General features: G+C 33.8%; 1 protein-coding gene across 6 annotated transcripts in view; it reads right to left on the bottom strand.

The window, feature by feature from the left end:
• LOC129802080 (solute carrier family 12 member 4) overlaps positions 1–13,757 on the bottom strand; it is a 215,325-nt gene that overhangs the window by 81,952 nt on the left and 119,616 nt on the right. The gene's annotated exons all lie outside the window — the stretch shown is intronic.

The raw sequence follows: 13,757 nt of genomic DNA, 5'->3' as shown, positions 1-13,757 counted from the left end.
GTTGAAGTTTGAAGAATTCAAATATTAGTTTCGAAAGCCTACGAGAAGACATTTCTACTTCTCGTTTTGTCCGCATGGTGGCCGAAGTACTTCATGTTCGAATTTCGAAATGTCTAGAGTGAGCCCAAACAGAAGTAGATTTTGACTCTCCAATAGTGTCTTGGATAAAAGGTAAATGGAACTCTATTTGCACAAAAAATCGTTAAAGTTCGAAAAATTCAAATTCAATTTCGTTTTTTCATACTAAATTTTCGAACAAGGTGGGGAAAATTTATCAAATATCACACTAAAAAGCTGGCAAAAGTTACTCAGTGATTATGGAGTGAATAATGTGAAAACCGTCACAGTTTGACAATCGAGACATTTCAAGAAGTAAAAACATCTCAATTTTGGCTTCCGATACTTATCCTCGAAAATATATTTCCTTGGAGAAACTCTGGATGTCAGCACTAGGACTCTATTCTGTCTCAATAACGCTGATGATCGAATATCAAAAACGGACTTTGAATAATCAAAATAAATTTTCGTACAAAGCTCAGGCAATATGTAAAATATCTTGGAAGACATTTATGCTTTTCATAGGACCGTTTACTTATTATTGTTCATGTTCGAAAATTTGAATTTAATTTTCGCACGAAATTTTTCGAATTAGAGAAACGCCATTAACTATTTAACGTAAAGTATTTAGTACCTAACTAAGTAAAAAATACCTCTGGCAAACTATAGGTGATAGTTTTCAGGCTTCGCACACACTCTGACTTCAAACTTTTCGTATTTTTCCCATATTATTTCTTTAATGAATTTTTCAGGAAGGACTACCATAGTTAGGTCAGATTTATTAAAGGAATATGGAAAAAATATGAAGTGTTCGAAGCCACGGTATGTTCGAAGCCTGAAAGCTTTCCCCTAAAAGCCTATTTTTTCGATTTTGAGACCTATACCGGTGATTTTATTAACTTGTATATTTCTAAAGAGTTAAGGCCTTACCTAAAGAATTTTATTACCTTTACTCCTTGTTCTTTTAAAACAAATATTTACCACTTTTATTTTGGGTTAGAATGGAAGTGTTTGAAAAACACTGTATAAAAAATGATAATTGCCTAGATTAAGATAATAATTTCTCAAAGCTTTCTTTTTTATAAATATTGAAAGATTTCCAAGAAACCAGGAAATTTTTCTGGAAATCTTAATCCGTGAGATCCATAATTTATTCCAAGTACCTTAAAAAAAACACTAATTAACCTTTATAAAATTCCTCAGAATTGTAGAAATATAAATTTTGGTATGTGAATCGTGAATCGCCGGAATTGCCCCTTGATTTTCAACTTCAATACCAATATAACCACAAATAATAATCTATTTTAGGCATTTCTAAAATAGAATTATGCTGCTGTAACCAGCAGAGTTGTCGAAATTATCTCTTAAATTTAATTAGACCAACTGATTCACCTGATTGACCACGAGCATATTCACAAATTTCCACTTAATATGCTCAACTTACCGTGTAGAATGCGTAAATGGAAAGGAAAAGCACAGTTTATGAAATTGAAAGCTTTTCAATTACCTCCAATTGAGAGTCCAAGCCTATATTTCTCATATCTAAAATACCAATACCAATCACTACAATTTAAAGCTTCCAACTTAAAATTCTTCTGTCTCTCTGATATTCGGAAGTTTTTCCGTATCAGAAAATTCTCTGCAGAGCAAAATTTTCCAATATTTGCTTTATTTTTCTGCAATAAGAATAGGGCAAGATGAAAGAAAAGAAAAATTTGCAGGATCCTCCCTTGTAATTGACCTCATTATTCCCAGAACCATTTCCCAACCATACCCCGCACGTTTCCCAATTACCCCAGGAAATAAAAGAAATGACTCTTCATAAAATATAGAATCACTGTGGCAAAAGCAATAGAAATAATCACCTCCAGCATATTGGCCTTCAATCGACAAATAAAATATTTTCATACTCTATTGTCATATCACAGGAAAAATGTTTGAAAAATATTTTTCATTGAGAAATCGGGGAGATTATTGAGTGTCGATTTTTTTAACTTCAAGTTTTACTAACACATTCACAAATAAAGTGGAATGTTTTGTCCTATCGATGCGAAAAAAAAATTTAAAATCTTACAGGACTCATTTTTCGGATATTCGAAACTTGTTCGAAAATCGATGAAGCTGTCAGAACTGTCACCTGCTTATCAATAGATATATAAAATAGAATGTTTCGTCTTACTTATTCGAAGCTAAATTAGAAAAAAAAATCTTACGTGATGGATTTTTAAGCTGTTCGAAACTTGTTCGAAAATTTAAATCCTTTTAAACTGTCAAAAGTGTCACTTGGTTGCACATAGACATATAAAATGGAAAATTTTGTCCTACCGATGCGAAGATACATTTAAAAAAAAATACCTGGAATCATTCTTAAGATGTTCGAAACTTGTTCGAAATTCGAATAGTTGAAGCTGTCAAAACTGTCACTTGCTTGTCCATAGACGTATAAAATGGAATGTTTTGATTTACCGATGCAGAGATAAATTAGACAAAATTTCACAGGAATCATTTTTCGTCTGTTCGAAACATGATTCGAATATTTGAAGCGTTCAAATTGTGAAAACTGTCATTTGCTTGTCAACTGACGTATAAAATAGAATGTTTTGTCCTACTGATGCGAAGATAAAGTAGAAAAAAAATCTCACGAAAAGACAAAAATTATTTTTAGGTTGTTCAAAAGTTGCTTCGAAAACTAGAATAGTTGAAGCTGTCAAAACTGTCACTTGCTTGTCAATAGACGTATAAAATGGAATGCTTTGATTTACCGATGCAGAAATAAATTAGACAAATTCTCACGGGAATCATTTTTAGGACGTTCGAAACTTGCTTAGAAAATTTCAATCATTGAAGATGTCAAAACTGTCATTTTATTGTCAGTAGACGTATAAAATGGAATATTTTGTCTTACCTATGCGAAGATAAAGTAGAAAAAAATCTCATGTAAATAATTTTAAGATTGCTCGAAACTTATTCGAAAATTCGAATCTCGAATCTCGAAAAAATCTCACGAGAATCATATTTAGAATGTTCGAAAGTTGCTTCGAAAACTACAATCGCTGAACCTGTCAAAGTTGTCACTTGACAACAGTCGTGAAATGACAATCGTTATTATAACAGAAAATATTCTTACTCAAAATTATAACTGAATATTCTAATCTTCGAATATAATATGAATCAATTTTCCCTACTATTGCCCTATTCGAAAACATAAACTAATGTTCGAAAATTCGTTGCGTCATCAAAGACAATTTCGAATGACATTGTAATTTCAAACGATTACGCCTGAACACAACGAATAATTCACATAAATTTCACATAAGCACGAGATAGCTTTTTTTATTTGGTTTTTTCCCTCTTCGCAAATTATATTTCATGCCTAACTTCTATTAAGATGGGACGAGAGGTGCAAAAATGTGATCAGGTATCCGCGATGACGTCAATGGAATTTCCGTATTCAATCTACCAAAAGATTATTTTCCCAGGATGAAGCTGAATATCATCCCATCGTCCTATCTCTCTCTCAGCGTTAAAAAGAGAAATTGAAGTGAGGCACTGAAGTGTCTATTTACACCATCCTCCAGAGAGAGGGGTTCAATCAAAATAATACTTTAAATAAACTGGGTCACCCTCAAAAATCACGATAAGAACATTTTACAACCATGAATCGTCTAGGACCGGAAAAATGCCTTCTGTAAATGTCAGTATTCTCAGTGATTTTTCAGATATGGGTAGAAAAGAGTTAATATTTCAGAGATTCCGACTTTGAGTTAAGTCAACACCCAGAGGGAATTTCAAAGAGATTCAGCATTATATTCGATACATTACAGAAGTTGTCATGTTGCAGGAAAAAAAAAGAGGCACGATATGTGATTTCATTTCTCTGGTGATTTGAATTTATTGAAGGCAATTTGCTTGTGAAATTGAGACTTAGTTATCTCGATATTTAGCTCCAGAACCTCCTTCATGTCACTCCCACACCATAAAATTGCCCTTCATTTTGATATATATACTCAGAATATACATCCCCTATATTGGGCTATAAATCGTACACTCTCCCTCTCCCTAAACTTATTTCATTGATATTTTTTGAATGTCTGCTGATAGATTTATCGCTTTTCAAAAGGGAACATTTGCCGAAAATATTACATAATATATTGAAGCAAGGAGGATATAAGGAGCTTCAAGAGCTTCCAAGTATAAAGTACTGTGTCAACAGAAAATCACGAAGCTGATGCAAAGTGCATTATAATGTTTCCCGGAAAAATGTGAGAACACTAGAGATTCGAATAAATTACTGTAATTTAGCAAATTTGACAGATAAGAGAATTTACTAGTTTTGTTCTGTCTTCACTGAATAAATTGTATAACGAAATGTATCAGTCGTATCAGTCCTATTTGATAACAAACTCCATGGTGGACTAAAACTTTTATCCATTTTATCCTCTTGCCGCCACCTACAAAAACATCTAAATTCAAATGTCAATGCTGTCAATAAATCGTTTCGATTGATACAATTTGGTCATTTTATTCTTATTCTAAACCAAAATCTAAACTAATGTCACTGCAACATCATTTGGATTAAAAAAATTTCATGAAATCAAAATTCAAAAACTTGTAATTTTTAATCATATTGATTGGCTCCGTTCAGTAATAACCTTTCGTAGAGACAAAGCCACTCCAAAGCCAAGCCAAACCCATTCGAAAATCTACCGGAAGCCTAAAGTTCAAGTTCACGTACTCGCCGTTTTAGCGCTGATTGTTCTGCCATTTCGAATTTCGATTTTCTTGACACTCACTCCAATCGTCAACAATGTCACCAACAGTGTGCAAAGTTTGCTGCAAAAAGTGAATTTTTGTATAGTTTTGTGGAAATTCAGGATGGCAGAACGTCTTAATTGCACTTTCACTCAAAGATATGTCCTTTTTACGAACTTGCTCATTTTTTATAACCCGTCGATTTAAACGTTCGAACTTCCAACGGGTTTTTAGGTAAGTTCTCTCTGATATACCTTCGAATCGGTAAAGGAAAAACCTCTACCGGAGAGAGCTCTCAAATCGGGAAGGTTATTACTGAACTAGAGGATTATGTCTATCCCACTTTTGCGCACTCTTCTTCTTCTTCTTTTAATTCTCATAGTTCCTTGCCCTTCCGGAATTCTTCCAATGTCTTTTTCATATCATTTAGTTTGCCGAAGCGACATTTTTTGATATTTTTTGCAATGTATAAATCACTAGAATCACATCGAACAGACTAGACTTTTGCTCTGTCCATCGATTTTGAAAGAAGCAATGGAGAAGTGAATATGACATCTTCATTGCTTTCGATTAGCACTTACTCACTTATTATTCGAGCATTGCTTTACTCACTGAGAACAGCGCCATCTAGTCTAAGTAAAATGTCCAAGGCGGGAAATGTTTTCAGTTGTTTAAAACAATGTAATTCACATTATTCACAAGTATTTCATAGTAAACTTTAATTTCACTAAGCCTAGACTCATTTTAAATATATTTCAAAAGTTTTCACAAGAGTTTTATGGGTTTTATGAGTAAAATTTCCTTTGTTTTGATTTTTCCTGACATTATTTCGTTTGCCGAAGCGACATTTTTTTTGTTATTTTTTGCAATGTATAAATCACTAGAGTATGCAAAAACTAAAAATTCATGGAAATTTGAGGAACAAAAAAGTGGCCGAAATTGTAAGCTAGCCGAAATTTCGTACACTTACCCTAATTATCCATTTCTGCCCAATAAAATTGAATTTTAATTTGAGAAAAACAGACATTAGCGGGAGGTGGGGCTCCTTTGAGTAATGGAACTACATTGATATACGAGTTTTACAATTATTTTGTAGAACAAAATTACCTTACGTTAAAGTCTAGTTTCTTTAAAAATACGTGAAGAAATCAGATATCACTATAGCCTCATTACTCAAAATAGGCCCACCTCCACCTATAACTGATTACTCTTTGAAGCAGTCATAGACAAATATTCGAGTTATTGAATTTTACTAAATTGAAGAAGTAAAGCACCATAATGATTAAAAATATTTTGCTGAAGACAAAGCAAATTTCAAAACTACTCAACCCCAATAATAAGATTTTTCCGGCGAAATTCCTAGCGATAACTTATTTAAAAAAAAACACTATTCATCCTTGATGAATGCACCGCAGCAACACTTTCAATTATGTTTATCAATTTAGATGAAATATCTGAATGGGTTTTGTGCATTTCTGAAAGAGTTTCGCCTCAAAATTGGCTTGCAATATTCCATCGTATTCCAGTAGGAAATGAATTTGCAATGTCGCAACGACAATTTGAGGAAGAATTTATGAGCAAACTTCCACAACTTTGTGGAGAATACTTCTCTCAAGAAAAATTTCTTTTAGTTGACTTTGAATAGAAATATGTTGCAAGTTTCACATTGCAGCACAAAGTTAAGGCATATCTTACGATAATTGCAAAAATGTAAAATGATTCATTTGGTTTCGTTTCTAACAGATTTATTGCGTTATATACCATGAAGACTTTAATTTTAGAGATTATCAGAGACGCACATACACTAATTTTTTACATTAATGTAAAGGAAGGGATTTTATGAAAAAAGCACTAGAAAGAGTAAAAAGAGCTTTTAGAACTGCGGGATGGACCGATGACGTGGACCAGGACGCTAGCTCATTAAGGGTGGGGAATTGGAGAACAGTAGCACGTAACAGACGTGAGTAGCGACAGGTCCTGAATGAGACCAAAACTAGTAGGGGAAACTGGGGCACCACCAAACACGGGGTACCATTAAACACTAATTTTTATTTCTAAACTACTTGGACTATCTCGACCATTCCTTCAGTGTACAAACATCCCTATAGTGCCTATAAATTCCGATAGGTCTTATCCTCTAAAGTAGAATATTCGATTAAAAAATCGCAGTGTTTGGTGGTACCCCGTGTTTACTACTGCCCCAGTTTCCCCTAAGGATCACCTCGAGACATTTTCATTCGTTTCGACCGTTATGAACTGTTTGTTCGACGCGATTCTTTACTCTGGCATCGCATATAACCCAAGAAACAATTTTTTCTTAATATAGTGTTGTAGAATACCTTAAGTAAGGCACTATAGACCCAAAAATCTTTTTATTTCCTTATAACGCTCTTGGTTCCATAATTGAGATTACTATAAGTAAAGTGGCGCACTCTTAAAGATCTTAAGAGCTCCTATAGGAATTTCTACAGAAAATTCTCACTTTAAGTCTTTTATAAGTGTACTAAAAGATTTGTTTAATACTTGGTTCTATAAGGCAGCTATTTTGCTTCTTGGGAAAGAATCTCAGCTACCATAAGATTATCTAGACTAGACTTATCACTGTTATTTTTAATAATTTCTTTTAAAAATCTTGATTTCAATATGCTCTACATCTTCTACGTAATTGTGTGTTGCGTTACATTATTAAGACACAATATCTCTTCAAGATATAGGCCTTTCAATTCAAACTTTAAGTCAGCCGTTAAAAGTTTTATCCTCTTTTGCGGTTATCATAAATCATACTCGATTGCTTTTGTGAATGAATTGTGGTAATGGAAAATGTGAAGATTGGAGAATTGCCCAAACTATTCTGGTCAATTGGTTCTTAGGAAAGTTCAGAGATCAAAATTGGGGTTATGAGTAAATTTTCCTGATACGTATCAATTTATATCCAATATCGATCAATTTTGCTGGATATTTTGACTTTCTCAGAAAAATACTTAAGTCCTCGATATAGAGATAGATAATTATCTTGAGAGTTTTCTTTTATTCAAAAGACCATGAAATATTGAAAATGTCTGCACGAGTGAAGTGTAAAAGAATGAAATTCATTGACCCCTTGCAGTGTTCTCATTGGCGTACTGTTGTGGAAAATTAAAGCAGATTTTCTCGACGGGACCGAATCTTGTGCCATTGAAATGCCTCTACTGAGACGAAAAGCAGTCTTGGAGACAAACTCCAATTACAATTAGATTCTGGTACACACCCTGCTGTTAAAGCAAAATAAAAGTCTCTTGCTGGCTGAAGTGGAATCAAAATTACAGACTCATTCAATCTACTGGGCTTTCGTCCTTATCATTTTATTTATTATTATTTTTTTTTGGAGACGACGTAAAAAAAAGCTCTTTCGTGTTTGTCTGTATTTTGTTGTTGTTTCGTATTTTTATGGAAGAAAATAAGAAAAAGCAATTGACGTCGTCCTGAAAGGCAAAAATTTATTCTTTTTCATTCATTTCCACACGGGAAAAGACTTTTTCTCGTAATTCAATTAAACTTGAGTGAAATGAAATTGTCACAGACATTACCAGCAATTTATGTCAATTGCCCTCAATATATTTTGTCAAATTCTTTCCTAATTTTTCCTCCTTCATCCCCCCCATCTCTCCAACCCGAATGCCAATCATGAAAGTAGTTTTCCACCTGAAGTAATTCCCCACTAAGACAATTTCCTTAACATTTATGCAAATGGTATTAGCTATTTTTGTAAATATAAGATTATTTGAGAACAGAACATTATACCGTTGATGATACAGCCTTGTAGTCTATTAATGTGTTAAAATATGCAAAAAGATTTTCTTCTGGTCGTTGACAGTGGCATGAGAAGCAAGTGCCAGAGGACAAAAGGTGAATTGTTTACCTCTGTCATGAGCCTATGAAGAAGAATCTTCCTTTAGTCGGAAGTCCTTTCTTCTCCCAATTTTTTTCACATTTCATCCCCAATGGAATACAATATACCAATATTTTTGTATACATTTTCTCAAGTTGCGATGATACTGTAACATCTTATTCATAATATAATACATCTCCTGTATTTAATATTCCTCTCAAAATATTTACGCAAAATATACAGAAAATTTTATAAGACGTTGTCATCATCTTGCAATATAAGAATATTTTAATACGTATCACGCATATATTTTGAATATATTTATTGCGTCATTTTGAACTCGCATTTTATCTTATTAGACAGCTTAAATTAGAAATATGAATTTGGCAAATGGATTTACTGCGCAGAAATGAAGAGAACCAAAAAAAACTCCTATAAATATACAACAAAATTGGGTTACTTTTGAGTCCCACAAATTTGGCAATTAACGAAATGATGATGGATATCTTCATTTCTTTATGAGTCGCAAAGGCTATTAACTCAACAATGCAATTGGATACAAAAGTCAATAGAAAAATAAATTTGAAATAGATTGTTCGATTGTATTATTGGTATTTCAAATTGATTGAATATTAAGATGTACAAATGATGGTTTGAAAAATCGTTTAAGGTATAAACACACCATATGTCAAATGCTTCTCATCAAACGTTCTTGGAAATAGTTTTAAAAAGATCCCTGAAAAGAGTTCAGCCTATTTCGTTTCATAGGAGAACTTTGTAAAATTTCGGACAGCTTACAATATCGGACACTCAAATAACTTAGAATCTTGATATCCAAGACAAAAACCATGTGAATTTCGAGATTCACAATTCAGGAATCAATACCCGGCTGAACCGGGGATCTCAGTGGCGCAATAGGCAAGACCATTCTCTGATAAAAATCGCTCGTTAAAGTTTTGTAAAATCTTGTTACCCCATATAGAAAAGTAAACGAGATGTTTGGGTACCCCAGTCGCCATAGGGATTTTTGTAAAATCTTTTCATTTTCAACAAGATATCTTATTGGTACCGGACACTCCACATTTTTTTTACTAATAGTATAGAAAATCTTGTAAAAGTTTTGTCAGTATTCTTTTTTTCTTATTTACCAAAAAATTACGATTTTGTAGTCAGAATCTCTAAAGTCCTATTTAACCATTTCCTGCAGACAGCATACCGGCGTATAATTCCTATATACAACATAAAGCATGGAAATCGGGATTATTATTTCTACCAAATTGATAAACAATTTGATAGAAAATATTCCAAGACCATTTTGAGAGAAAGAGATAAAAATAGAAAACGATATATTTTGCAACGTCATCTATTGAAATTGAGTGTCGAAAAAAAAATTTAACGTATTTAGTGCTAAAATCTTCCAAAAAGAACAAATAATTTAGATAGAATTCATTATTCATCAAATATTGGAATAAAAGTCCATAATTTTAATCAATTTATTTTTAATGTCCAATTTTACCAAAATTATGAGCCCTTACCTTATTCGGTTTTAACAAAATATTTTGCTGAAAATGAAAAGATTTTACAAGAATCCCTATGGCGACAGGGGTATCCAAACATCTTATTACTTTTCCATATAAATCGACTTATTTTACAATTTTTTACGAGATATTTTTTTCAGAGTTGGCTCTTGGGCGGATGAGATCTCTGATTCGACTCTCACAGTTATAAGTTCGAGTCCCGTCCGGTACATAAAACATTATAAAATGCACCGCTTCTGCCCAAAATACTTCAGGAATACGGAAGAAGCATTTACGATGGGAAGGCATTCTTGGGCGATCTACATTCAGCAGATGCTTTCAATACGAGACACATTGTAATGATTGCATTGTAATATCAAATAAAGTGTATCGAAACGATTAATAACAATAATCCAGCTGACCAAATTAAACAATCAACAGCAGGCTCCTGGTACCAGAATATTAACAGCGTTCGTACAAACTTTAGACCAGTAGGGTAAGATGGGATAATTTGGAATCAAGTTTATTTTGGAATTTTGAAATTTCCCCACAGTTTTAAATAGAAAAAAGTCAGAACAACGATGAAGTAGTCTCGAAGGTAAAGTCTTGTACTCCTTCATGGCTTTCTTTATCTCTTTGACCATCTGAAACAGTGAAAAAACCTCAATATTCCAAAATTTTGGTTCTCTCGAGTGCCGATTTGTCGATCTCGTGCCGGTCTGCCGAAAGTAAATTTACGAGATTGGTGTTTCCAGTACAGTGCATCAAAATTTATCACTAGAATTGTCTGTAGGAAATTACACGAGCTTGAACGAACGCTACTTCATAAGAGCGAACCGACGCTAAAATCGTGCCAATCTTCCGATTTTTGTGAATAAGAATGGCATGTTCAACACGCCTAAATGTCGATTTTTGGCCAAATTGTGCCGATTTCTTATCAAAATAGTGCGAATCTGCTGATTTTTATCTCCAGATTGGCACAATTTTGCCGATCGCCTCTCACTGTTCACTCTAAGGGTCAGTTATTCACCCTTTAGTCTCTAGACATTGAACAAGGGCCGTAGTTCAATTTGCTCGTAGTTCTTGTATTATTTCGACGAGCATTATGAAATATGTATTTTTAGATAGCTTTTAGTGCACGATTTCGAAATATATCAGACTGATAAATTAATTCTCTTTAAGAAAAAACTTGCCAATAGTCTTCAATACCTCTATGCAAAAGCGTATGGAAAGATGAAATGTCGAGAGCTCCCTGCATTGAAGGAATTTTTTGCCAAAAATTGTTTTTTTTTTTAAGGAAATTGCATGAAGTGCTCTAGGTGCAAACGTCAAAATTCTAGCAAAAATGCAATTTTGACGACAATTGCTCCCAATGTGTAGAGGGCTTAAGGGAAACTGGACTTAACCGTAATGCAATTTTGCTCTTTAAAACAATTGTGGAACTAAATAACATAATTGTGAGGTCCAGATTTTCAAAGTCCCATTACTCAAAGTATCCTCACTTCCCCTTATTTGTTACGGCACGATACGCCTCTAGTGCTAAAACCGTGATACATATGCCATCGGGCAACACCAATCCACCAACTTTCTTGCAGGTTATAGAAGAAGATACCACAACATATTGCGCCATCTTAAGGAAAAACTTAATTTTGAAATGAATTATACTTTTTTTTTAATGATTTCACCGAGTGATATATTATTTGTATTAAATTTTTTGTTGATACGTCAATCTTTGAGCAAGGAAGGGAGGAGGAATCCGGTCACTTCATTCTGGATAATCAGAGATTCCTTACTTTCCACAGGTATTTTATATCACAGAATTTTGGGGCTTCGAAGTATACAAGGGGATTCTCATACACTTTGGTATCTTTACCACAGGTTAGATTCATATTCATCTAGTATTTTTCAATTTCCTTGAAATTTCGTCAGTTCACGACTTATAAGATTTCTCGCTTTTGCTACATTCTGTTGGCCAGAGATCAGTCAGAATCTCTTGAAAATCTCATAGCACTCAAAGGTACACCTCCTTCTTGATTTTTCACATCCTACCAGAGGCTTCGGTCAGGAATTATCCAGAATTCTTTAAATATCTCATTCAGGGCCATCACTAATACACGCATTGTCCCAGAATTTCCCCTTCCGGCCAAATATTTCTGTCCAAAAATAGAAAATTTCCCAGAAATTGTGCGAGAGATACGAATTCCGTGATTTGAACATATTTTTCACGTTCTTCTGGCCTGGGGTCGGCCATAATCACTTGGATATCTTATCCGTAGTTTCAACAACTTCCCGTAAATTCTGCGAGTGGTCAAGTTACACAATTTTACACGTTCTGATGGCCAGAGATCGAACTCTATATTTTAGACATCTCATCCGCACCTCTCATCGATATACCTTTTGTACGATTTTTCTCTTCCGGCCAGAGATTTTGATCAAGGACAGGACATTTCCCTGCAACTGCACAAGTTCTTGTCTTCAGGGATTTTCTCAAAGAAATTTATGCTCAGAGAGAGATTTCCCAGGCGGACATTTCATCCTTATGAGAAAATCCCGCAAAATCATCAATAACGATTTTTCAAGGTTAAAAGTTAAAAAGGCTCTGGAGATCGAATTTCTCAACCAAATGGGGTCATGTTTGGGCTCGTTGGAAAGGTCTTGGAATTCCTGACAAACCTGAGCCAATTTCAATCGGTTATGAACCGATAATGAACCGGTTAAAACACACAACAGCACCAAAACGCTAAAGGGCTGATCTGCGTCACCGCTTGAAGTTATTCTCCATAACTTTCTACAATTGAGCAATTTTCGAAACATTTTCAATATTATCTCCTAAGTAAGTACAAAATCAAAATTAATTTGAATATAGATTATAGCGAAGAAATTTTCAGCATAAGCCAAGACATCAACCATAATGCGGCTTTTGCCACACCAATCATCGCTCAAAAATAAATCAAACGGAATGAATTTATATGAATATTTTGTTGCGTACTATTTTTCATTTCTCCGCAATATGTTAGGAATTCAATAATACTATGGAACGCTCAACTGTAACCAAGAGGAATGAGGATGAATATTGAATTTGTAGATGGAGAATGAATTCCTTTCAGAAGACAATTGCATTCAGGAGCTCATACAGACTGTCATCACATAATATGCAATTTAAACAATGGCAAAGTTGACAGATGAGAATTATTCCTGTGAAATTTGCAACATTCCCATATATTCAAAATGCTTATGTCCCATATTGAAAATGATATGAGAAAAATATTCTATACACTTTGCATTGTAAACATGCACTTATTCAATATCCCTCGGAATATTTAATAGGGGCTGTATCAATTGAATTTTCAAGGATAAATACCATCGATTTCACTTTAGTTGAACATTCAACGGTGAAGGTTTCGAGAAAAAAAGTAACTACAACAACTTTATAATTACTCCTTAACTTTCCTTGACTTTTCTTTCTCAACTCCTTCCAGGAAATCCATCATAATCAAGTCTGTGTCATGTACAATGACTAAACGTCGGCGAAAAAATCCTCGTACTAGGTCAAGTGATACTCC

Source organism: Phlebotomus papatasi, chromosome 2 (assembly GCF_024763615.1).
Source record: "Phlebotomus papatasi isolate M1 chromosome 2, Ppap_2.1, whole genome shotgun sequence".
NCBI lineage: Eukaryota > Metazoa > Arthropoda > Insecta > Diptera > Psychodidae > Phlebotomus > Phlebotomus papatasi.
This window is presented reverse-complemented; position numbering and strand designations above follow the sequence as displayed.